Source organism: Pristis pectinata, chromosome 5, assembly GCF_009764475.1.
Source record: "Pristis pectinata isolate sPriPec2 chromosome 5, sPriPec2.1.pri, whole genome shotgun sequence".
NCBI classification, from domain to species: domain Eukaryota; kingdom Metazoa; phylum Chordata; class Chondrichthyes; order Rhinopristiformes; family Pristidae; genus Pristis; species Pristis pectinata.
Genome location: NC_067409.1, coordinates 98,001,643 through 98,028,616, shown reverse-complemented (window position 1 = coordinate 98,028,616; position 26,974 = coordinate 98,001,643). Strand labels below are relative to the sequence as shown.

At 41.7% G+C, this 26,974-nt stretch overlaps 1 protein-coding gene across 1 annotated transcript in view; it reads right to left on the bottom strand.

Moving 5' to 3' along the window:
* LOC127570372 (cadherin-6-like) overlaps nucleotides 1–25,597 on the bottom strand; it is a 219,161-nt gene extending 193,564 nt beyond the window's left edge. Inside the window, exon 1 of the mRNA XM_052015876.1 lies at nucleotides 25,556–25,597. The gene's annotated coding sequence lies outside the window, so the exon portion shown is untranslated. The remainder of the gene's footprint in view (nucleotides 1–25,555) is intronic.
* Nucleotides 25,598–26,974: the final 1,377 nt, after the last annotated feature.

Genomic DNA, 26,974 nt, shown 5'->3' with positions numbered 1-26,974 from the left:
AAACCTTGACCTAGAGTTAAACTGGAGAATGGAGAGAAACAATTTATTTGTCTCCAATTGTATTTGAGAGTTGTAAGATGTATGGATATGTGTGTAAATGATTGAAAACCTCACGGTTTTAAAAACCCATCTTGCATTGGAAATCAGAAGAAACATGGTCTCCTTCTATCTTCATTAGAGAGGTGACGATTTGAGTCCAAACATCTTCATGATTTTCCAGAGATGGGAGTATTTACCACCAGGGTTTAGTGAGATTTTTATAGTATCCATCAGATTAAATAAAATTGTCTCTGCTATCGGGAAAAAAAAACTGAAAGCAGAGTAAGAACACATTTATGTTTTCAATAAAAGGAGGAAATGGTGAGAAAATGTATGATTATAACCTTACTGTTTACAAGAACATCAGTTGAACAAGGAAGCCAGTGCTCCGTTTTCAATTATTTTTCAGCAATAGCAATCAGGGCACAGGAAGCAACATCACTGTTAAACTCCCCTCTCCTTGTTTAAATGTTAAGTTTCATGGTGGAGTGCCATCGGTGTAATTCTGAGGAAAAGATTACAGCTTTTAAAACTTAGTTGCTTCATGTTTAGCTGTTGTGAAAGCCAACATCTTGTACAAGGGAGGATTTCTTATCATGGCAACTGAAGTGGTTAAAGGGTACACATTTAAAATATGGGTTTCTGACAGTAAATACTGAGCATCCACCCAATTCATTTATGAAAGGTGAGCAGTGCTGATAAGGTCAGTATTTGTTCTTCCTTAGTTGTCCTTAAAAAGATGATGGGGAACTTGCTTGCAATTCGGGAACTGCTTCAGTCACTGTGAAGAAAGGATTCCCATATTGCTGTGAAGTGGGAAGTTCAAGGACTTTAACCAACTGATGATACAGGAATGGCGATATTTTCCAAGTCAGTATGTAGTATGACACAGAAGGAAATTTACAGGTACTTGTGCTTCAATTGCCATTAAATTCCTTTTCTTTCAGATGAGAGCGAGTGCAAGTAGATGTGTACTGAAGACGCCATTGCAGGAGTCGTTAAAAATTTCATTGCCAATGTTCATTCGATCAGTCCCACTAAAAATAGCTTAACTAGTCACTTAGCTCATCAGCTGATTATTGCATCCTGCCATGTAAAAGCTGGCTTTTGTTTCTGCCTACATTTGCAATACTTCAAAAGTACAAAACACTTCTGGAAGCACCAAGTCCCAGAAAGTTTCGTGTCAACAAAATTGCTTGTCACTCTTTTAATGATAGCATACATTGGAGATCATTGAAAAGTGTTTCAACTGACTGAAGAGCCTAGGACCAGAGGGCACAGTTTGAGAATAAGGTGTAGACTATTTATGATTGAGATGTGTGAACATTTTCTTCACTGAGGTGGGGAATCTTTGGAATTCTCTACCCCAGAGAGCTGTGAAGGGTTAGCCGTTGCGTCCAGTCAAAACAGAGATCAATAGATTTCTTAATATTAAAGGAATAAAAATGTGTGGGGACAATGCAGGAAAATGGTGCTGAGGTGGATGAGTAGCCATAATCATGATGAATGGAGGAACAGGTTTAAAGACTGTATCCCTTCCCCCTCTCCTGTTTTACATGGTCTTACAACCAAAATTCATTGAGCTCACTAATGTCCTTTTGGGAAATGAAATATGAAAGGAAGGAATCTTAGTTTCTCATTATATTTGAAGGTCTCTCCAACGCTGACTATAAAAACATATCCCTAGCATGACAAAAGCATTTAAAACCTGATAAGCTTAGTACGTGGTAGAGCCCAGATGAATGCCAAATAATCAGGTGATCATGAGGGCTTGGCCTAATATTTGATCTCTAAAATTAATTACCATTTGCAAATAATCCTCAGCATCAATTAATATCTTTAGAGCATAATTGACTTTCAGATTTTATTACAAAAATAAGCATTAGCACTCCCAGGTATCGATTTCTGAATAAGGAAATATTATTTCTGTACAGATCAGTGATAAAATGGCACTTCTCACCTTCTTGTCCTGTCAGCCCGACTCCTTAAATTGTTATCCCTTCATAAATTATGTATTTTGCTACAACATAGAATTGTTTAATTACCTTGTCAAAAAGGGATAAAAAAGCTGGAAATTTGAAATAAGAATGGAAATGTTGGGAAATATTCAGTAGGTTTTGAGAGAAAGAAACAGTGCAAACATACCAGGTCAATGACCTTTCTTCAGTTATGATAAAAAGTTATAAAACTGAAGCATCAATTTTGTTTCTCTCTTACAGATACTGCCTGATCTATTGAACATCAACATAATCGTCTGTTTTTACTTACCTTTATGATGTGGAGTGTTTAAGAAAGCATCTTGTGACAAGTACACTAAGGTATAGAAAAAACTTTAGCTCATTGAACTCCTTGATTCTGCATACCTGGGCAGGTTTCAACCAAACATCCTGATATTAACCTGATGGATCACTTGCCCATAACAGACACATTTTGATTTTCATTTCCAGTCAATGCAAGTAAAAATCAGGCTGTTTCCACAATAACCATTTATTCACAAGGTCAGTTTTATGTGTAAGAAGAAAGTTCCAAATCTAACATGCAGGTGCAGCAAGCAACTAGGAAGGCAAATATTATGTCAGTATCTATTACAAGAGGATTTGAGTACTAGAGTAATGTACGTCACTCCTGAATGGCCCAGTTCTCTTTTACAACTATGCAAGCCTTGCTGAAAGCTCATCTGGAGTATTGAATATAATTTTAGTCTGCTTATCTCGAAAAGAATATACTTGTTATCATGGAGCAGGATTCATCATTAGACTCACTCCTGGAATAGCAGGAGTGTCTTTTGAGGAGAGGCGACTACTCCTTTCTTCTCCTAAATTCAGAAAAATGAGAGATGACCTCATGGAAACATAAAAAATTCTTAAGAGCCTGTGAGTGCGTTGATGCTGGGAAGAGGTTTAGTCTCAAAATAAAAGGTAGACCATTTAGGACTGAAGTGATGAGAAATGACTTCAAAAAGAGGGTGGTGAACCTTTGGAATTCCATACCCAGGAGGGCTGTGAAGGCCAAGTGATTGACTGGATTCAAATCTGAGATTGCTAAGTTTCTGGATATTGGAAGAATCAAAGGACATAGTGACACAGCAAGAAAAGGTGTTTGATGTCAAAGATCAACCAAGATCTTAATGAATGGCACTGTAGGTTCCAGGGGTCAAATGGCCTAATCTTGCTCCAATTTCTTACATTCTAACCCCTCTTTATAAATTTTATTCTGGCTTCATAAACAACTAAAGCACAGCACAGGCTCAGCTCCTCAAACCTGTTCTGCCATTCAATTAGATCAGTACTACTAAGTATCTCAACTTCATCCTTTCCCCATACTTCTGAAACCTGTATTAAGTTCACCTAATACAAAAAAAGTGAATTTTAGAGTTGAAAATACAAATAGACCCTCTCAATTTTAACAGTTATCCAAAGGGAGAAAGTTGCAGATTACCGCCATCCTTCATGTGAGAAAGTGTAAATGTACATCTGTCCTGGATCACCGAATTCCCTTGTTCCAGATGTCCCCTCTTTCTCTGAATTTCTTTCTACTTTCCACATTGAATCTTTCAATCATCTTAATGCATCAACTAGATCATCTGCTTAATCACCCACATTTAAACCAAGCATTGTCTCTTCTATTCACAATTTAACACAGATATAATTTTGGTGAATATGCATTTTCATGGCTGCAACCTCCTCCTGAGGTGTGGTGACTAGAATTGATGGCAGTCTAGAGGATATGTATAGTTGTAATTAACTTTAATACAATTCCAAGTGGCATAATTCCTTTCTTACCTGCCAAGGTAATCTGGAAAATTTGAAAGGAATCACAGGCAGCTGATGTCCACCAATGTGAGTTCCTGAGCCCTAGCAATGTCACTCTCCAAATATACCAATCCTTGTGGCTTTTCAAATCACCCGGTCAACAAACTGAAATGTTCAAAGCATCGTAGCTCACTGAAGTTCACTTACACATTACCTTGTACCTGATCTCACGAGCTCTTACTTAGGCAGCAACCTCACATCAAAATCCTCACGCTTGTTTTCAACGTCCCTCCATGCCTCATTGTCTCAAAGCTTTCGAGATTTCTTTGCTCTTTCAATTCTGGCTTTTTTCCCCCACACTCCTTTTTTAATCAAACTCAAAAGGACAATTGGGCTCCTTCCATTCTGTAACCCAACCTTTCTAAGATTGCTCCTCAACTACAACTGGAAGCCCTGGAACACTGTCTGAAAAATCTCTATTTCTTATTTTTTTAAATGGTTCTTAAAAGCTGCCTTTTTGGTCATCAGTCTGGATTTCTCTCTTTCTTTAAAACTGTGCCAAGCCCACAATTTTTTTATATTTGTTAATATCTCTATAAATACCTTGGGACTTTACTATGTTGGAGGTGCTAGATAGATGCAGATGGTTCTCATTAAAAGAGCTGGTGATCAATGTAGAGAGAGAAGAGTGATTGGTTAACATTTTGAATACAGACTGTTGGAGAAAAAGGTTAAAGATTTTTATAGAACTGACAAATGAAACATGAGTTGAAGGTAAACAGTACAGTTACAGCAACAATGATAGGCATTTACACAGCATCTTTAACATAATTTAATATCACAAAGCAACTCCACTGAAGGTTTATTAAATGTTGTTGGACAGCAGCTAAGAAACTGTTTCAGGAGTTACTTTTTAGCTGGTGTCTGAATGGAGGAGGGAGAAACAAAGGTATGGAGAGATTTAAGACAGGACTTCCATTGCTCAGAGCCTAGGCAGCCTGAAGGCCAACGATGGAGGGATGAATATCACAAAAGCCCTCCTCAAGTGTGGAAGTCCTGTAATGTTGCTCAGCTGATTACAGGCAATTTCTTGATCTGCTTCAACAATGGACTCTTCACGGACCAAACATCCAGAGCTTTTCCAGCACTTACACTGGGAAAGGAACATCGCAGGAACAGCGAGCCCAGTCATGTGAGGCAGTAGCCTGGCTGTGAGGTAGAAGGCAAGAACGAGGCTTTTTTTTAAATGAAGTTAATTTAAGTCTACTTAATTGTTCTTAGATACTTACTAGAGTTAGAAATTTCTCTTAAAATTTGTTTTACTATTTTAAAACCTCCGGTGATAGGTTTACTTTTTTTTCCCCAGATGTTTAGGAATGTCAGAGACATTTGGAGTCATCCATCGGTTGGACAGCTGGTAAGTTGGTGGGTGTAACTTGACCTGCTGGGGCTTGCTATTTATAATGGAAGAGGCTGTGGAGCACAGGGCCTTGTCGATCAGGTCAAAACCAGTTTAATTCCGAACGCTCACACTGGGGGACACTATCTAGGCAAGAGCTGGGCTGGTAAGAGTTGATAAATGAGCCTAGATGGTAAGTGTTTTGAAGGGATTGCTGGGTCAGGAGCAAAGAAATAAGAGATGATTTCATGGCCCAAAGGTAGAATTTTTGTTTCATGAAGTGGAGAGATAATGAAGTATTGAATGCTGTACAAATGCCAATCTAATCTTGTTTCAGACTGTTGGAAAGAAAACCGTTTAAAGCTGCAAAAGGAACCAACACTGACGGGTCATGGAGGACATGTTTAATACCTGAAGAACAAAGGCCAGCTGAATCCCAGAGAGGGGGCACACTTCTTGTAACAAAGGTTAGCCGGTTGGAGACTACAGACTGAGAGGTTCAAAAGTACAAAATAGGGTGGAAGATGAAATAGCACTACTAGGGGAAGTCAGGCTCACCACAGTAAAATTTGATAAGATAGTCACCCAATCTCCAGTCATAGAGAAAACACCATAAGAAATGTATATTAGTCACTAATGGAGAACCTATTCACTAGAGGTGTGGTTAGGTGTTAGATTAAACAAGACCCTGTGATCCAAAGCCAGTCATGGCCATTCTGTACCCAACCCAAGCCCAACTACTTGTATTTTTTTTTTCTGTAGCTGACCCAACCTGGAAGCATATGCATAAAAGCAGAAAAAAAAACTTGCTATGCTGCACCTACCTTGCCATAGGTCTGGAACAGAGGACATGTGGTATTAATAAACAAATCATTAGAACAGGATAATGGTTTGACCAGGCCACCACAGCATGACTTGACCCCAAATGCTTGAGCAGAACATACACCTATCCTAACCTGTATCATTGTGTCCCCATCAGACTTGGGTCAGGTAGCAGGCTCCACTATACACACACCACTATCATGTACAAACTAAAAGGAGAAGACAGATTTAAATCTTCTATGTTATTTCTACAATGCTAACACAACACTAAACGATGTCAAACTCTACAGGAAAAGTGCTGCTTCTGGTACTTTTAATGACTGTATTGGTGCTTTCACATGGAACTGTTAAGGATACTTTGATGTACTTGTTAACTCATTTCAAACAATTTCTCTTAAGAGACATTGTTACAGATACTCATTATGAGGAAGCCCTCATCTTCTATTTATACCAGTGACCCTTATTAAATCTGATTATTTTACATCCAGTGTTATCACATACATCTTCCTCCCTATTACTGCCACTTTCACATCCCAGTCCAATAATATAATTGTAAAGCACATGTAGTTAGTTACTTTATTGCACAATTACACTGGACACACTCTGGTTCATGCTTTGCCCCAGTGACAAATAACGGCCCCTTTCTCCTTCATGGCCACATCATGAGAAAGACACGAGCAAGCCAGACAATGGGCAATTTGCAATGGTTGTTCGTCTACAATAATACAAACACTGACTCAGGTTGAAGCCAATAAACCCATGCAGTGCTAACATTATAGATGGCGCTTCCAACCCACTTGTTTCATGTTTGGATACAGTAAAAGTCAAAGGACTGTGGTTCACACATGGAATGTTACACTTGTAAGCTCTTGGTTAAAGCTCCAAATCTCCAGAGAGTCAGCACTTTAAATAGATTTGGAAGGTGTAATTCTCAAATATCTGAAAACTTGCAGTAGCATTATTTCACCCATTAATTCAGCACGGTATTACTGTAATATGCCTGGTTTGTGTTATCAGAAAACTACCAATTTTAGAATGGTTCCTTTGCTTTCAAATAAAGGCAGAGTATACAGAAATTTAACATTTTAAAATTTAGAAGGATCTGAGAATAAGCTATAAAGGCCCCAATTGCTTTCATTTTGATGTGAGAGTGATTGATATTGGAGAATTATTTCCATGTTATTACAAGTCATATTTATAATAGAAGATCCTTCAACTGCTCAGAATAAAGGACTTGCATTTTGTACTGCATTTTTCATGACGTCAGGTCATCCAAAACTATTTTACAGTTAATAAAGTACTTTTGAAGTGTAACCACCGTTGTAGTGTGGAAAATACAGCAGACTATTTACACTCAGCACAATCCAACAAACAACCACATGTCAGTAACAAGATAAAGTGCTTTTATGTGTTTATTGCAGGATAACTGCTGGTTATGAGACCATGAAAAACTCCTCTGCTCTTCTACAAAATTTGACATGGAATTTCTCTTTACATCCCATCTGTTCAGAAAGAATGCACCTCTGATGGTACAGCACTACCCCCATGCTGTACTGGAGTGTCAGCTGAAATCTCTTCTCTCAAGTTTCTGGAGTGGGATGCAAGCCCTCAGTCTGTTGATTCAGAGGCAAGAGGCATATACCATCTGAGCTAACTGAATTTCACTAGCAGCATGCAAGGAATTCCTGAGACTATATAACACACTTATTGTTTTCTACTTATATACTTATATAAATGTGTTATATACTTACATACAATACTGATCAATCATCAAAGTGCTTGAAGCAGGTACAACAGCAACATTTAAAAGACACCTGGATAAGTACATGGATAGGAAAGGTTTGGAGGGATGTGGGTCAAATGCGGGCAAACAGGATTAGTTTAGATGGGCAACTTGGTCAGCATGGACGAGTTGGGCCAAAGGGCCTGCTTCTGCACCGTATTACTCCATGACCCAAGAAATCTTTTAATTACAAGTCTATTTTATGTAGCTAATCAATGTACCAAAAAGCAGGAATAAATTACCTAGTGAGTTGCTGAGTCATTCAGACCTACGAGGTCCTGGGTTTAAAGCATACTTCTGGGCCAAAGTAAAAGATGCAAAAGGAAAATATTAACATCTTACCACAATCTCAAGACACCACAAAGTCCTTCATCCCAACTTGTTGCAATGTAACCAAGCACATGTCCCATGGACAGGAAGTAAAATGAATGATTGAATAATTAGTGGCACAGCCACTGTCTCACCACAGCAGAACCCCGGGTTCAATCCTGACCTTAAATACTATCTGTGTGTGGAATTTGCATGTTCTCCCTGTGACTGTGTGGGTTTCCTTCAGGGGCTCCAGTTTCCTCCCACATCCTAACAATCTGTGGATAGGTAGGTTAATTGGCCACTGTAAATTGCCCCCAGTGTGTAGGTGAGTATTAGAATCTATGGGAGTTGGTGACAATGTTGGGAGAATGATAAAAATTGGATTAATGTTGGATTATTGTAAATGGATAGTTGCTGGTCAGCACAGATTCAGTGGGCCAAAGGGCCTGTTTCCATTCTCTATGCCTCCATGACTTTATGGTTGTACTTTCAGAGGAAGTAATTTACACCAGGACATTGGGAAATCTCAGTGATCTCCTTTTAATTTTGCCGCAGGTTTTTTTTCATCTCCATGTGAAAGACTAAACACAGTTTAATGTGTACCTGGAAGGTGACAGATCCAACAGTATCACCCTCATTAGATACCACAGTGAAAAGTCAAAATAGATTGTGTTCAATCCTGGATTACACTTTGATCCTGCGAACTTCTTGCTCTGAGACGAGTGTGTAACTAACCAGGCCAGGCTGGAAACCAAGGGGCACTGTGATTCTCCTGATTTTGATGCAGTAACCTGAATCCATTAGTGGAATTGGGATAACAATAATATCAGGTGTGAACTTGATGCCTCCTTGTGATTTATTTGTTTTACAGTCACAGTCCAGACACTGAGCAACAGAACCATAAACTGAAGCATAACTCAGAAGAAGCTGCAGGAAAATGAGTGCTGAGGACCAAAAAAACACCTCAAATTCTACCTTCCCAATGCATATTGTGACACAACATGTTCCCTTTCACATGGTGAAACAGGGAAAAATTGGAGAGGTACTCTGTGGTACCTGTCGGCAAGCAGAGCCGTGCTTCGCAATAAACAGAAAATCGTTTTACTCAATCTATTTCTTGATAGAAGATAGTGGCATCGAAGACCACTGACAAAAATGAATAATATTCCAAGTTGAGCGACAGATTGAATATTTGGGGGAGAGGGATTTGAGTTCTGGTTTTGAGGCTTTATTTTCAGTTTTCCCCCATGGAGCTTCCAGAGGTTTCAACTGTAGAATGAACAGGCTGCCCCACTGGAGAATTTCCATGGATCAACTATTAGCATAGGTCTATAGATGGTGGATGACTTTATCCTTCATCTAGAAAGCAAATTAGATTACTCCCAAGCTGCTTTCTTGTAGTCTTTTGAATCTATACTTCCAACGAGACTCTGGAACTTGAATCATTGGCAGTCATGTACAATTATATCCCCAACATTGCTGAAACATGCTTATATACCTACAGTCAAGATTTCAATAAATTGGATTAGGGGAAAGATTCTCAATTTACCATATCAGCAGAAAACTAGTTTAGATAAGAATGAAGTCTGGATGGTTTCCATAATGAGTGGATGACTCAATGTGATGAATATTACACCTGACTGGTTAAATGGACATCTAATCACCCACTTTTAAAGATTGGAATGCCAAAAAGTATGACACCAGAGAAAAGGGTACTGCAGCGTTGATAAGCGTCTTCAAAAATAAGGCAAAGTGTTATTTATTTCTTGCAAGCCCACTGACCCGGCACAACAGCCAAACACATTCCAAACAGAATAAAAGGTGTCTGCCAAAGATCAGGCAGTAACAAGATAATTCCCACTTACCCTTGCTGCTTAGGAGAAGAAATATCAAGTACTACATTCAACCTGTACTCTTCCTCCCCACAAAAAAAGGAAATTTAAAATCAATCATCTTGCGTTATAGGTATTTTTTTTAAATAAATGATCCCAGATCATCTCAACAAAACTTTCAAATCATGAACTACAAGACATTTATCGCCCAGACAACCCGATTTCTTCTGTCTGGTAGAGTAACTGATATCCACTTGAAACTGAACAGGGTGTCTGTCAGACTCCTTGTCTGCAGCAGAACGGCCTCTGACCCAGACATCTCAGATGGTGCACTGTTAGCCAAAGATCAAGTCCATGTCGACCAAGATGCCCATCTAAGCTAGTCCCATTTCAGAATCAGGTTTATTATCAGTGACTTGTATATTGTGAAATTTGTTGTTTTGTAGCAGCAGTATAGTACAAAGACATAAAATTATGATAAATTACAAAATAAATAAATAGTGCAAAAAAAGGAATAATGAGGTAGTGTTCATGGGTTCGTGGACCGTTCAGAAATCTGATGGCAGAGGGGAAGAAGTTGTTCCTAAATCACTGTGTGTGGGTCTTCAAGGCTCCTGTACCTCCTCCCCGATGGTAGTAACAAGAAAAGGGCACATCCCAGATGGTGAGGGTCCTTAGTGATGGATGCCGCCTTCTTGAGGCACCACCTCTTGAAGATGTCCTCGATCATGGGAAGAGTTGTGCCCATGATGGAGTTGGCTGAGTCTACAACCTTCTGCAGCCTCTTGCAATCCTGTGCATTGGAGCCTCCATACCAGGCCGTGATGCAACCAGTCAGAATGCTCTCCACTGTACATCTATAGAAATTTGTCTGCATTTTACCCAGGCCATTCCCCTCAACATCAAGTATATCATTTTATATAGTGTTGGAGGAAACGACCTACCAGGGGAAAGCCACAGCAGCCAGGTCTCAGGCACTGAGTCCGGCTCTTTGGCTCAGATGGGAAGGGGGGAGGAGAGGCAAGTGGTAGTGATGGGGGATTCATTGGTCAGGGGACCAGACGAGATTCTGTGGACAAGAATGAGACTCTCGGATGGGATGTTGCCTCCCAGGTGCCAGGGTCAGAGATGTCTTGGATTGAGTCCACAGCATTCTTAAGGGGAAAGGTGAGCAGCCAGAGGTCGTGGTACACATTGGTACCAATGACAAAGGCAGGAAAAGTGATGAGATCCTGCAAAGTAAGTTCAAGTACAAAGGGAGTTAGGTGCCAAGTTAAAAGACAGGACCTCCAGGGTGGTGATCTCAGGATTGCTACCCGTGCCACGTGCTAGTGAGGCAAGGAATAGGAAGACAGTGCAGTTTAACATGAAGGAGATGGTACAGGAGGAAGGGCTTCAGATTTTTGGATCATTGGGCTCTCTTCCAGGGCAGGTGGGATCTGTACAAACAGGACGGTTTGCACCTGAACTGGAGGGGGACTAATATCCTTGCAGGCTGGTTTGCTAGTGCTGCTCAAGGGGGTTTAAACTAGAGTTGCGGGGGGTGGGAAGCAGAGTGGCAGGGCAGCAAGTGGAGAGGCTGTGGAGAAAGCAGATGTTAAGACCACAAGCAAAGATGGAAACCGAAAAGTTGAGCGTGGTGGGACTAATGTTCTGAGTTGCATCTAATTCAATGCAAGGAGTATTATAGGTACTGCAGACGAACCTACAGCATGGATCCGTACGTGGATTATGATGTTGTAGCCATTAGTGAGACTTGGTTGCAGGAGGGGCAGGACTGGCAGCCAAGGTTCCGTTGTTTTAGACATGATAGAGGGGGAGGTATTAAAGGGGGACAGGTGGCATTACTCATCAGGGAAAATGTCACGGCAGTGCTCAGAGAGGACATACTGGAGGGCTCGTCTACTGAGGCAATATGGGTTGAACTAAGGAATAAAAAAGGGCTGATCATGTTAATGGGACTATATTATAGACCTCCCAATAGTCAGTGGGATTTAGAGGAGCAAATTTGTAGAGAGATAGCAGACAGTTGTAGGAAATATAAGGTTGTGATAGCAGGTGATTTTATCTTTCCACATATTGATTGTGAATCCCATACTGCTCAAGGACTGGATGGGATCAAGTCTGTCAAATGTTTCAAGGAAGTTTCCTTAATCAATATGGAGAGGTCCCAACTAGAGAGAGTGCGATACTGGATCTCCTCTTAGGGAATGAGACAGGGCAGGTGACAGAAGTACGTGCGAGAGAGCACTTTGGATTTAGTGAGCATAATTCCATTAGCTTCAACATAACTATGGAGAAGGATAGGACTGGTCCTAGGGCTGAGATTCTAAACTGGAAGAAGGCAAATTTTGAGGGCATCAGAAGGGATCTGACAGGCATGCATTTGTTTTCCGGCAAAGAGATGCTTGGTAACTAGGAGGCCTTCAAAAGTGAAATATTGAGAGTACGGAATCTGTATCTTCCTGTCAGGATAAAAGGCAAGACTAACAGGTTTAGGGAGGCTTGGTTATCAAGGGATATTGAGGCCCTGATAAAGAAAAAGAAGGTGGGGCATATCAGGTATAGGCGGTTAGGATCAAAGGAGGCATGAGGAGTATGAGAAATGCAAGAGAAACTTAAGAGAGAAATCAGGAGGGCTAAAAGAGGACATAAGGTTGCTCTGGCAGACAAGGTGAAAGAGAATCCCAAAGGTTTCTATTGCTATATTAAGAGCAAATGGATAGCAAGGGACAGAATTAGTCCTCTTGAAGGTCAGCGTGGTCATCTGTGCATGGAGCTGAAAGAGATGTGGGAGATCTTAAATGGATTTTTTGCATCCGTATTTACTCTGGAGACAGACACAGAGACTATAGAACTGAGACAAAAGAGTAGTGAAGTCATGGACTGTATCCAGATTATGTAAGAGGAGGTGCTGGCTGCTTTGAGGCAAATTAAGGTGAATAAATCTCCAGGGCCTGACAAGGTGTCCCCTTGGACCTTGTGGGAGACTAGTGCAGAAATTGCAGGGGCCCTGGCAGAGGTATTTAAAATGTCCTTAGCCATGGGTGAGGTGCCAGAGAATTGGAGGATAGCTAATGTTATTCTGTCGTTCAAGAAAGGCTCTAAGAATAAGTCAGGAAATTATAGGCAGGTGAGCCTGATGTCAGTCATGGGTAAATTATTGGAAAAATTCTGAGGGACAGGATATATAAGTATTTGGATAGATGGGGCCCAATTAGGGATAGTTGTGCATGGCGGGTCATGTCCAACCAATCTTATAGTGTTTTCTGAGGAGGTTACCAAGAAGGTTGATGAAGGAAAGGCGGTGGACATTGTCTACGTGGACTTTAGCAAGGCCTTTGACAAAGTCCCGCGTGGGAGGCTGCTCCAAAAGGTTAAGTTGCTTGGCATTCAGGTTCGGACTCTATTCCCTGGAGCGCAGGAGAATGAGGGGAGATCTTACAGAGATAAACAAAATTATGAGGGCTATATATAGGGTGAATGCATGCAGGCTTTTCCCCTCAAGTTGGCTGAGACTAGAACCAGAGGTCCTAGGTTTAGGGTGAAGGGTGAAAGGTGAAATATTGAAGGGGAATCTGAGGGGGAACTACTTCACTAAGAGGGTGGTGCGAGTGTGGAACGAGCTGGTGGATGCAGGTTTGATTGTAATGTTTAAGGGAAGTTTGGATTGGTGCATGTATGAGAGAGGTATGGAGGGCTATGGTCCGGGTGCAGGTAGATGGGACTTGGCAGAAAATCAGGCTGGCATGGACTAGATGGGCTGAAGGGCCTTTTTCTCTGCTGTAGTGCTCTATGACTCTATATCCCTCTAACACTTTCCTATTCAGGTACCTGTCCCAGTGTCTTTTAAATATTGTTATTGTACCTGCCTCAAGCACTTCAAAGTTTGGTCGGTGTCGTAATCGAAAACAATAAGTGCATTACATAGTTTCAGGAATGCCTTGCATGCTGCCAGTGAAATTCAGTTAGTTCTGTTGTTATCATTCTTGCCTCTGAACCAACAGACTGAGGGCTGGCTTCCCACTCCAGACACTTGCTTTCAGCTGACGCTCCAGTACAGCACGGGGTAGCACTGTCCCATCAGAGGTGCATTCTTTTTGAACAGATGGGATGTAAAAAGAAATTCCATGTCAAATTTTGAAGGAGAGCAGAGTTTTCCATATTCGTCCTATGAACGCTGTGGTACTTCAAAAAATTTTCATTTTCAATTGCTTGTTCTGCATTTTTGCTTTCAGGGGTGGGAATGGTGAGATCTAAAGTCTGTCTGAGTTTGCACTTGGCCGATGGATGACTTATCCATTTCCCAGAATGACTATATGACATTGGTCCTGTACTCATCTCAACCACAGCAGAAACCCACCCCCATCCACATCTCCAAATTCAAAACTCTTCAGTCTTGCACTTTTCCCGTGACTTGTATTCATTTTTAATTGTTTGTTCTGGATTTTATGTTTTCAGGGTGGGAATGGTGAGATCTAAAGTTAACCTTAATTTCCTTGCCATGAATAATTCTGCATGAAACCGTCCAATTGTAGGCTGTGGTGCTATGTGGTAACATAGACCTTGGTTGCAAAGCTAACTCTTTGCATTTTCTTGATTCCTTAATTGAAAATCTGAATAGCCCATTCTGCCTATCCATTATAGGAAGGGCAACAAGGCACTTGTCACATCATTTATGCCATTTTGTTTCAGAGAATCCTCAAACAACGGACTTGTAATGCAACTGCCATTGTTTGATGCTAAAAAGGAAGAAATCCATAAAAATTTGTTGAGGCTTTTCAATTGCACCACTTGACATCGAAGAATTCATTGGAGTGTCAACATTTATTCCAAGTGAATAGACAATTACCAGCAAGAGCATCTTCCCCAAGAAAGGTCCAGCATAATCAACACAAAATCTCCTTCATGGCTGTTTGGGCTATTTGCAAGGGTGTAACAGAGCAGAAGCAGATCCATTGCTTTTTTTCCTGATACTCAGTGCTCTTCTTGCCCAATGCCCAAGCCCATTTCAGGGCACCACATACACAGTCTGACTTCCCCTTCACCCTTCCTGGGTGCAACTGGTGCAGTTGTTTCCCTGTGAGGGAATGACAACTTAAGTTTCCCACACATCCCATACACTCAGTTCAAAGTTCCAGGAATGGTAGGGCATTAACTGTGGGTCACCCATTCACGAACTTGACACAGTACAGGATCCTTTGCTGGCCACTGTCTGATTTGTGCAGCATTCACAGGCCAAGTGCTCAGATCATCCATCATCAGCAGATGGCCCCGTGTTGTTTCTTCAGCAGTCACCTCTAACACCAGAATCTGACTGAGGACATCTGCTTTTCCATGGTATTTCCCTGCCTCAAAAACAACAGCATATATTCTGATGCTCTCAAGGCTAAAGCTAACCTTTGATCTCATGGAGAAATCATCTGAGGTGCTGGTTTCACTTCATGGTTGAGGGAAATAAGGGGTTTCTGATTTGTGAGAGCGGTGAAGTGATCTCCATAAAAGTATTTATAGAAATGCTCCTCTCCAAGCATGATGGTTAAACATAGAACATAGAACAGTACAGCACAGAACAGACCCTTCGGCCCACAATGTTGTGCCAACATAGCTATTCCCTCCTACCTACAGAATGCCCATATCCCTCTATTTTCCTCTCATTCATATGCCTATCCAAGCCCCCAATGAGTTTGCCTCCACCACCCTATCAAGCAACGCATTCCAGGCATCCACTACTCTCTCAGTAAAAAAAAAGTACCCCTCATGTCTGTTCTGAACCTAGCACCTCTCACCTTAAATGCATGCCCTCTGGTACTGGACCACTCAATAATGGGAAAACCTTCTTTATCCAGCTGAGAGTACGCTTTCTCTGTCGCCATCAGCATTCTGATCATAAACCCTATTCACCTTTTTGGAACCATCTTCCATTCAATGGTACAACATAACACAGACACCGTAGGGCAGGACAGCGGCACAGCTAGCAGAGCCGCTGCCTGACAGCTCCAGTGAGCCAGTTCAATTCTGACATCTGGTGCTGTCTGTGTGGAGTTTGCACATTCCCCATGACCATGGCGGTTTCCTCCAGGTGCCCTGGTTTCTTCCCACGTTCCAAAGACATGCAGGTCGCTCGGGTTAACTGGCCACTTTAAGCTGCATCTAAAGTATAAGTGAGTAGTAGAATCTGGAGGAAGTTGCTAGGAATGTGGGGAGAATAAAACAGGATAAGTTTAAATGGGTGGTTGATGGTCGGCTTGTACTCAGAGGGTAAAGGGCCCGTTTCCGTGCTGTACGTCTCCATGACTCCACGTACGGTGATGTCTCACACGACTACCTGTCTGTTGACTCTTGGACGAGCACATTGCGTCATTTCTTTGTAATGTATAAAACTCTTCTTGTGCTTCTGCTCACTGCCACGTCACATCCTTCCAATTTGTTAAATCCAGCAGGAATTTATTAGTATAATCCAACGATCCCAGTTATGCATTCAACTCAATTATATCAGTTGGAGCAAGAGAATTGGTAAGGCTTTAACTTTCCCTTGAACTGGGTGTAGTCCTTTAGCACCCATGCGGTGTCCCAAATACTGTATTTCATTTATTTACACTTGCTTCTCATTTGTCCGAGGCCTGCTCTATCCAGGTTGCTCAACACTTCTTTCAGATTCTGCAGTTGTTTGCCCCACAATCCTGCAACATGGTTCACTGAAGGATACCAGATGCAGTCAAAACCCCAAGGAAGGGCGGGTATTGATTATATGTGAATTTAATGGATGATCTGGATACTTGGCCTGCTAGCATTTTGCCAGACAGTGGACAGTCCTCACATATGCTGACAGTCAATAAGCTCCAAGACTGCTCCTCGAACACTATCTGTTGATTTGCATGACTTGCATCCGATTCAGTGAACTGCTGTGCTCCAGACAAAATTACTAAGTCTTCTTTTCTAGGAATGGGATAGCGTTCCAGGGACAAAACTCAATCAACAGTCAGCTCGTAGTCTCCACTAATCTTATTGGATCTATCAGGCTCTAACAGTGGCACAGTGGGTGCTATCCATTCAGAGAACCTAACAAGTTCAATTATTTTTGGCCCAAGAACCCTGTCAATTTCTACCTCTAGTTTTGGGTTTCATTGCAAAAGGCACAGGCCTTGGCTTGAAGAGCTGTGGTGTCACATCAGGATCAACGTGAGTCATGCCCTTCAATGTGCCCAAAGCACCTCCTGCGATATTCCAGAATAGCCTGTCATAATGTGAGGAATGTTCCTCCAATCCAGGGGATTTCTTTCAACCAGCATCTTCTCAAAAAGTTTGATCCAGAGTCTACATCTAGTCATGGAAATGTTTTAATCTGTCTTTGACATTTAGCTGTCACTTCAGCAGATCCAATGACTTCATTGTTTTCACTAGTACATGTCTTTAAGTTTAGCTGTGCCTTAAGTTCAAGTGGTGTCTTCTGGTCACCCAGCTGCAGTATTCAGTGGTGGGAAATGAACAGTCAACGTTTCAGGTCGAAACCCTTCATCTGGATTTAAAGATAGAGGGGAGGTAGCCAGGAGACAGAGGTGAGGGGAAGGGGCGGAGCAAGAGCTGGCAGGTGACAGGTGGATCCAGGTGAGAAGGGGTGATAGGCAGTTGGAGGAGAGATGAGTGGAAGTAGCAACAGAGGCCGGGAGGCGATAGCTGGAGGCAACAAAGGGCTGAAGATGATGGAATCTGATTGGAGAGGCAGGTGGAGCACAGAATCAAATAAAGGGAGGTGGTGTGGGCAGATGGGAACTGTAGGGGGAGGAGACCCAGTGGGAGGAGAGTGGGGGTGATGGGCAGATGGGAACTGTAGGGGGAGGAGACCCACTGGGAGGAGAGTGGGGGTGGGAGACCCAGTGGGAGGAGAGTGGGGGTGATGGGCAGATGGGAACTGTAGGGGGAGGAGACCCAATGGGAGGAGAGTGGGGGTGATGGGCAGATGGGAACTGTAGGGGGAGGAGACCCAGTGGGAGGAGAGTGGGGGTGATGGGCAGATGGGAACTGTAGGGGGAGGAGACCCAGTGGGAGGAGAGTGGGGGTGATGGGCAGATAGGAACTGTAGGGGGAGGAGACCCAGTGGGAGGAGAGTGGGGGTGATGGGCAGATAGGAACTGTAGGGGGAGGAGACCCAGTGGGAGGAGAGTGGGGGTGATGGGCAGATAGGAACTGTAGGGGGAGGAGACCGGGGATGATGGGCAGATGGGAACTGTAGGGGGAGGAGACCGGGGATGATGGGCAGATGGGAACTGTAGGGGGAGGAGACCCAGTGGGAGGAGAGTGGGGGTGATGGGCAGATGGGAACTGTAGGGGGAGGAGACCGGGGATGATGGGCAGATGGGAACTGTAGGGGGAGGAGACCCAGTGGGAGGAGAGTGGGGGTGATGGGCAGATGGGAACTGTAGGGGGAGGAGACCGGGGATGATGGGCAGATGGGAACTGTAGGGGGAGGAGACCCAGTGGGAGGAGAGTGGGGGTGATGGGCAGATGGGAACTGTAGGGGGAGGAGACCCAGTGGGAGGAGAGTGGGGGTGATGGGCAGATGGAGTGGGTGGAGGAGGGGGAAGGTACAGGGTAACGGAGGGTTGGGCTGGTTGTAGGAGGCACCAGGTAGATCAGGGGAGAGAGAAAGGGGACAGAGGGGGAGCAGTTTACCTGAAATTGGAGAATCCAATGTTGTAGACTACCCAAGCGGAATACGTGGTGTTGTTCCTCCAGTTTGCATTTAGTCTCACCCTGGCAGTAGATGTAGCTGAGAACAGACAGGTTGATGTGGCCATCTCCCCTCTATCTTTCAATCCAGATGAAGGTTTCAACCTGAAACATAGGCTGTCCATTTCCCTCCACGGATGCTGCCTGACCTGTCAAGTTCCTCCAGCTTCTTGTTTGTTGCTCCATATTCCAGCATCTGCAGACTCTTTTGTCTCCAGCTGCATATTCAGTTTGGCTCATCAGTGTAACACTGCACCCAGGGTCAAGCTCAAGTGTCATTTACCTTCATGATAACAATCACAGGTTCCATTTTTGTGATGCCAGCCCCCTTTACCTTAACACAGAGCAAGTGTTCATGATGTTCACAGTCTTCACTTGCTTCCTCTATGTGGTGAGAAGGATAAAAACTTCAGAAATGTTCAATGTTTTCTTTTGGCTGCATGTTTTCCTTTTGTTTGCTCTACTTTATTCTTGTTCTTCCTTATAAACCCTGGTAATGTGGCCTTTTAAACCACATGCATGACACCTTCCTTGACTGAACCACATTCAGATGGAATGCAGTTCCTCCTCTCAGTGGTAACCACCTCAGTTTATCTTTTGAATGTGATGTTCGGTTTGCTTCGGTTTATCCCCCATGCACACTTTAGAACAGGTGGTCTCATTTACAAGTCTTGCATGCTTTTACTCTGCAATACCACTGCTTGGACAATATTTCCAGAGCATCCTCAGAGATCAGATTTATTTCTGCTAAAAACTGCCTTTGTATCCGGTCATCATTGATTCTGCACACTAACCTGTTTCTGCAACTGTAAAAATGTGTTACCCTTTTTACATTTTTGTGATAGCTTCCCCAGCTCAGCCACATACACATCCACTGTTTCATTAGGCTTTCTTAACGGTGAATTAAACTTAAACCTTTGCACCATCACAAATGAAATGATTCTACAACAAATCCACCAATTCCTGAAACTTGTATCATCAGTTTTCTCCAGGGTCAGCTGGTTTCTCATTAGATTGAACTCTGGAGCTCCCACACATTGATTAAGATCGAATCCTGCTTATTTTCATTATCAATGTCAATTGCGACAAAGAACTGCAACAGTATTTTGTAATATTCCTCACATCTGAGTTTGAGAGTCAAATATTGCAATTGAGCCCTTTGTTGTGTGCAGTCTTCTTATCTTTTCTACTCTTTAAATGCAACTGTTTCCCTTCTCCACCAACCACTCTCTGTCTCTTTTTGAAAAATAGCTTCTTTATGGTTCTATCTGATGTGTATATCTATCTCAGTTTGGGAACAATTTTCCTCACTGCAAGTGTATGTCACATGTTAAAGGAAAAGGAAGAGGTTGAGTTTCATCCATTAGAAAGCCTTACTTATTTCTTGCAAGTCTGCTGAGCCGCCACATACCTGCCATCTAAAACTCTATTAGAGAGCAAAATGACGCCTGCCAAGGATCAGACAGTAAAAACAAGATAATTCAGAATGCACAATGACTTCTACTGGATTGGAAGAGAACAATCAATTAGATATCACTACAATACTATAAGTTATAAGGTTCTTGACTAATTATTACAATTTTCCAAAAGATCTTCCTGCAAAAGTACAGGATAGCTGCATTTGCGAGTGATCCAAAAACAGGAGTTGAATAATGTTCGTTATACGTATTACAGTAAAAATAGGTGTCTGCTGAAGTTACAGATGAAAGAAAATAAGCAAGGATGAAATAACTTGTGTATTTATAAAATGGAACAGAAGGTGGTGACGGATGAAGAGATTGCCTTTTTCATTTTTTGGATAATTGCTTCTTCCCTGTGAGGGATACATGGGGCAAAAGAGCAAGAGTCAAAATGGCCCAACTTACTTTGATATAATAATAGCAGAATATCAGAGTGGGGGAGAGTTTCCAATTTATTGCTGAGTGCAAAAGAAGTGTTGTGGATCATCCTCCAGTTATAGAAACTGCCAGGTATCCATCAAGCCAAGTCAAGTTTATCGTCATATGCACAAGTACATGTGTGCATGGGTACAATGAAAAGCTTACTTGCAGCAGCACCACAGGCACATAGCATTAGAGACACAGCATTCAAAAGAAAAACATAAAATAAACAGAAATTATACATAAATTACACAAGAAAGAACACAATTCTAACAAAAAAACAGTCCACTGCAGTGTAAAATGGTTGTAGTGTTGTTATACTGAGATAGTGATTAGGTTTGTGCAAGTTGGTTCAAAAATCTAACGGTTGAAGGGAAGTAGCTGTTCTTGAACCAGGAGGTGTGGGAATTCAGGCTTCTGTACCTCCTGCCTGACGGTAGCTGCGAGAAGATGACATGGCCCAGATAGTGGGGGTCTTTGATGTAGATACTTTTGATGGTGGGGAGGGATATGCCCGTGATGTATTGGGCTGAGTCCATTGCTCTCTGCACCTTTTTACATTCCAGTGCATTTGAATTGCTGTACCAGGTTAATGACGCAACCAGTCAGGATACTTTCAACAGTACATCTGTAGAAATTTGTAAGAGTGTTTGGTGACATGCCAAACCTCCTGAACCTTCCCAGAATGTGGAGATGCTGGCGTGTTTTTCCTTATTTATTTCACAAGGACAACGTCAACGTCAAATTTGTTACATCTGACATCGCATCCAAATAATACATTTGGGTGGTATTTACGTGCTTCTTGACTGACATGCATTTGAACCTAATTTATTTAATTCATTCCTTGCCAATTATTTTTCTTCCTGTCTTGTACAACATGACGAGCCATCAGGGACTGATGCTGGAACTCCAAGGGTTAAATCATATAGAGGGATTACAGAAACTCAGATTGTGTTGCCTAGAATTTAGAAGGTTTTAGGTGGATAGCGCAAAATCATTTCTGCCAGTTGGCAAGTCTGCGGTGTGGGTTTAAAAATTAGACACAAGCTTTATAGGACTGAGATTAGGAGAGAAAAGCAAAAGGTGGTAGAATTTTTCCCCACCAAAAAAGAGAAATGATTCCTAGTCAATTATTGTTTTAAGTCTCTGATTGATAGATTTTTCATAACCAAAGTTATCAACATATGGGGAAGAAGTGGGTACACGTAGTTAAGTCACAGATCAGCTATGCTCCCACTGAATGACAAACAGGCTCCAGGGTCTAAATGGCCTAATTCTGTTCTTATGTAGAATAATAGATTGCATGCAGTCCATAGCACAACTAGGGAAAGCTTTTTATTTTACAGCCTTTTGAAGCTTGAAGATTTTGAGGAACCATGATATAATAGATTGCCAAAATATAGTAACAAGGAATCTCCATTCAATCCTTGAGGCTTGTGACAAATTACTGAGACTATGTGGAAATAAAGGTCAATGCTGGGTCATATAGAAAGAGCATGCACCCACAGAAATGGGTCTAAATGCTCGGTCTAAGAAAACTAACAAAAATCTCAGAATATATCAGTGTATCATACTGAATGGAATAGGATTCCTAAACATGTGAACTCAAAGCCTCGGGCTAAAGGGGACAGAGTGAAAATTGTTCAAAGGCAAATTCAGAACTATTGTCAGCAGCAGTTGCTCCTGCAATGTTTGATAAATATCTGGTTTTTTCTTCATGGACAGAGGCCAAAACTCTTGAATCATTCAAGAATGAATAGATGTTGTAATCAGAGGACCACGGGATCAGGTAAATGGACTGTGGATTTTCAGCTCCAATAAGTTATTTTACTAACTTCTGCAAGACATCTGGTTCTACTCCATCATCTTCCACATCCAGAAGATCTAGCCAGGGTGTCTGCAACATATGGCCCTTGATCCAAATCCAACCACCAAAGCTTCAGTCCATTCCTTTCATCTTGGGATAATAGCTCCTTTAGATGCAAAGTTCCTCCAGCATTTTGTGTACGTTCCTTTAGGTGCAAGCTTAGTTTCAGTTTTCACATTTTCTGCCTGGAGGGCCAGAAGGTAAGCAGCTTCCTGAATGACAGATTGAGATTTTTGTGTAAGTATGACTTTTGCCATTCCTCCAGATCCAGACAGTGCAAAGAATTACCCATCCAAGTTATAAAATGCTGGAAGAGGAGCGGGCAGTACAAGTGATGGTAAGCAAATGGGGAAGAGGAGAAAGGTAGTTTGTATTTTATTGTACAGCTCTCATATTAACAGCAAATTTCCATCTAATATTTATGTCCTTAATAAGTCAGACATTATTTGAATGGAGGTGTGAATTTATTTTTCTTTTGTGGGACTTTATATGCAGTGGCTGAGATTTCCTGCAAAAATCAAGAGAACTCAGTAGATTTTACAAATAAATCTCAGGCCACAGCTACAAAACCTTGGACACCCCTGATCTGACCTAAAGAATTAAAAAGAGCAGCATAATTGCTAACCATAAATTGACGATAGCTAGCTTTGCAAATTACATACCATAATCTGAACATTATAAATGGCCTAAATTAAGTTCACCAGACTAAGGTTGTGGCACTGCATGCTAAACTAATTACACTGAGTTAAAATTGAAGCAGTAACTTTATTTTAACTTATGAGCTAACTTATGTATCTTTTTGCAATTCTTCACAACTCAGATGTAATAAATTGGCAACCTTTTGCAAATAAAACCACCTCTTGTTTGGTTCTTAACATTTATGCAGGACCTTGTGACTGTGTTATGTGACACAGCTGGAAACAGACACTTCAGTCCACCACTTCAACACTGATCATCATGCAGCCATTAACAATAAACTCTTTTTTTAATCCTTTCACGTTCCCATCAATTCCCCCCTCACTCATCCCCGATTCTCCTGCCACCCACCAACATTATGGGCAACATACGGTAGTCAATTAACCTACCATTTGGCATGTGGGAGGAAATGGAGCACCAAGGGAAACTATGTGGTCACAGGGAGATCATGCAAATCCCACATAGACATCACCTTAGGTCGGGATTTAACCTATTTTCCTGGAGCTGTGAGGCAGCAGTGCAAACCACTGTGCCACCCAAATGCAATGATTCTAAGGAAACCAAACCAGGTACCACAAAAAACATTTCAGGTTCAACAACCAACTTCAATAGTTTAAAGCACTTCAGAAGAACATTATAAAATAAAATAAAATGTTAACTGTAAACAATGGCCTCCAAGCTCTGATGTGCAGCAAGTTTCTGGAACTGCATGAATGGGGATCCCCACATATATTAGGGATGAAAGTTGCATGCATTCAGAACTGGGAAGATGGATGACAACCACCAAGAGGCTTATAATTTCTTTTCTAATCAGCATTTTGAGGTAGATTTCAATCTTCAAATGCAATACTTTTGCACTGAGCACAGGGGTATAAGCTTGGGGTGAGCAGGAGGTTAGATCTCATGGCTTCCAGAGGAGCACCTTTGTGAGTTCTTGATATGTTGGTGAAAAGTACGTACTCATGTCCATGACCTCACATTATATGCTTTTTTTTAAATAGACAATTCCTGGGGTGAAGACCATGCCAGTTTTCACATACCCTTGGCTGGGACCATAAAAATGAAAGGTTAGAAACTGCCCGAGAAAAACACCCAAATCCTCAACATCCTCCTTTGCACACAAAGCTCTGTGATATGAACATTAAAGGCTAAAAATACTTTAAAAAATGACAATAGAACAATGGGGAAGCTCAATGTGGACAGACAATTGAATATCGTGCATTTTAAATCTCTGACAAGGTTTAAACAAAGCCAACCTTTGTCCCTGTATTTACTATGGGCTTGACTGTGTGGTCTGAGAACTACAATTAAGGAGAAAGCACTTCACATGAGACAACCAAAATGACTGTGCCAATCATCAAATCTTAAGGGTACAGAAGGAGCCCATTTGGTCCATTAACTCTGTGCCAGAGAGCTGCATTCTCCTGAATTGTAGTCCTCAGACCAGTCAAGCCCATAGTAAATACGTCCAGCAATCTCATTAGTTTCAATCGCCTGCTCTTTCCCTGTAATGTTGCCATTCCTCCTGAAGGCAACACTTCCACACAACTCTGATTGGGTGCCCCTGGTTTCAAGTTCAGCTTCAAATTGTTTTAAGTCCCTCACAGTCACACAGGCTGACCATGTGAAACACGCTGTGAGAATGCCCTGACAACCGGATCATGGAGGATCAGCAAGGTGGAGGCACATGGAAAGACTATGGAAAGACTTTCAATGAGGAACTATAGGTGAAAGTGGGTGACAAAAGTCAAAAGATTCACACATGGATCAATAATATTCAAGCAGATTGTGATCAAGAACATAATGTACATGGCAAACAGGGATGGGTTCAATGATCTAGTTATCACTGGATAAGATACGAGTCAGATGCACAGGATGACTCACAGCCAATAGGGAGTGGTGATTCACCAGAATTGAGGGCACCTCAAGTGCATACCTTAGAGCTGAAAAATGTACCTTTGCACTTGAAGAAATTTCAGAGACTGAGCAAAGAGAGACCAATAGATTGATTAAATTATAATTGGTCAAGTTGATAACTGTATATACACGTAAATATTTTATCTGTTGTTTAACTTGATGCAAAATAGTTGGTTTGTGTATCTGTTTTCTTTTTAAAAGGGAAGCTCTGTGATACGCATAGTGCAAGGGTAGCTGCAAGATCTCTGTACCACACAATATGACTTTGATAGGTTGTTGGACCAGAATGTCATCAGTTGAGAATTTACTTTCTTCAATAGAGGATGTTCTGTTGACAGCTCAACTTTTTAAAAAAAAACCTTTGCAAGAAACAATACAAAAGAGTCTACAGACTCCCTTTGGAGCTCTCCAAGTTTCCATTGCAACATCTTGCACACTGCATGTTTTGCACCCAATACAAAGTCAAAGTTGAGTTTATTGTCATATGCACAAGTACATGTATGCACAGGTGCAATGAAAAACTTACCTGCAGCAGCATCACAGGCACATGGCATCAGATGAGCAGCCTTCACAAGAGAAACATAAATTAAACACAAATTTTACAAGAAAGAACACAATTAGAACAAAAAAAAGTCCATTTTATTGTAAAGTGGTAAAAGTGGTCATGGTGTTGCTAAACTGTAGTAATTAGGGTTCTACCAGTTGGCTTAAGAACTGAATGATTGAAGGGTAGTAGTTGTTCTTGAACCTGGTGGTGTGGGACTTCAGGCTTCTGTACCTCCTGCCCAATGGTAGCTGCAAGAAAATGGCATGGCAAGGATGATGGGGATCTTTGATGATGGATGTTGCCTTCTTTAGGTAGCGCCTCCTGTGGATACTTCCGATTGTGGGGAGGGATGTGGCTGTGATGTATTGGGCAAAGTCCACTACTCTCTGCAGCTTCTTACGTTCCTGCACATTTGAATTGCCGTACCAGACCATGATGCAACCAGAGCAATAACAAGGACATATATATATTGCAATAGTAATACCTGGCACCTCTCACCAGCACAATTAAGTGAGATGAAAGTTCTGAGGTTTCTTTCAAACTACTGATGGGGTTAGTTGATGGATGGGAGGAGTCTTGTATAGAGAAAAAAGTTTAAAATCTACCTTGCATTATTTTTATGCTGACAATCACACAGAAGAATACTGCAAAGTGCTGCTTCAATGTGCGTTTTAAAAACTAAATAATTCACAGAAAAGCTTCTGCTTTTTTTTTGCCATCCCAGCAATACTGCTCAACCACAAAATCATGAACATTTCAGCAATGAGCTTGATCTATGATGGGCTTAATGGTCCTTCACATGTAATGACCACAGCACATCTTTGTTCAAATATTTAGGTGAAGAAATTCATCTTGGTCACTTACGCTGAGTGCGCAATACAATAACGGCTGCAGGTTGTGCTCCATTTTGGAAATTTGCTTCCATTAAAATCAGTCCATGTTTGACGTGTACTCTTACATGTCTTAGGAGTTTTGCATTCTATCTCTGAACAAGTGGCAATTCCAAGACAGCTAGGGATAAGAATTTTCCACTTGGTTGTGTAGTTATTTTCAGATTAAATCACTCAAAAATCAGCCAAGCCAGCCTAAAAGTTCAAGGAAACATCAAAGCCTGTTGTGTCTTGTGCAAATCAAGTTTCTGTGATCCTCAGGCTTGGCTTTTTATTCAAATAATAATAGAGCTGGAATGTAGACTTGCCCAAGAAACTGGACAAGACCCCAAGATGGAATTAATCACCATGGCGATATGACACTAATTCTACCTTTTGTGGTGGCTTAATGAGGCCACTGAAGCCAAGTTGTTTTATTTGAACACAAAGATATTCACACATCTGGAGTATTTTCCAAGGGCTGAAACTGCGTTCACCACCGTGTAGAGAAACCATCAGCTATGTCCTC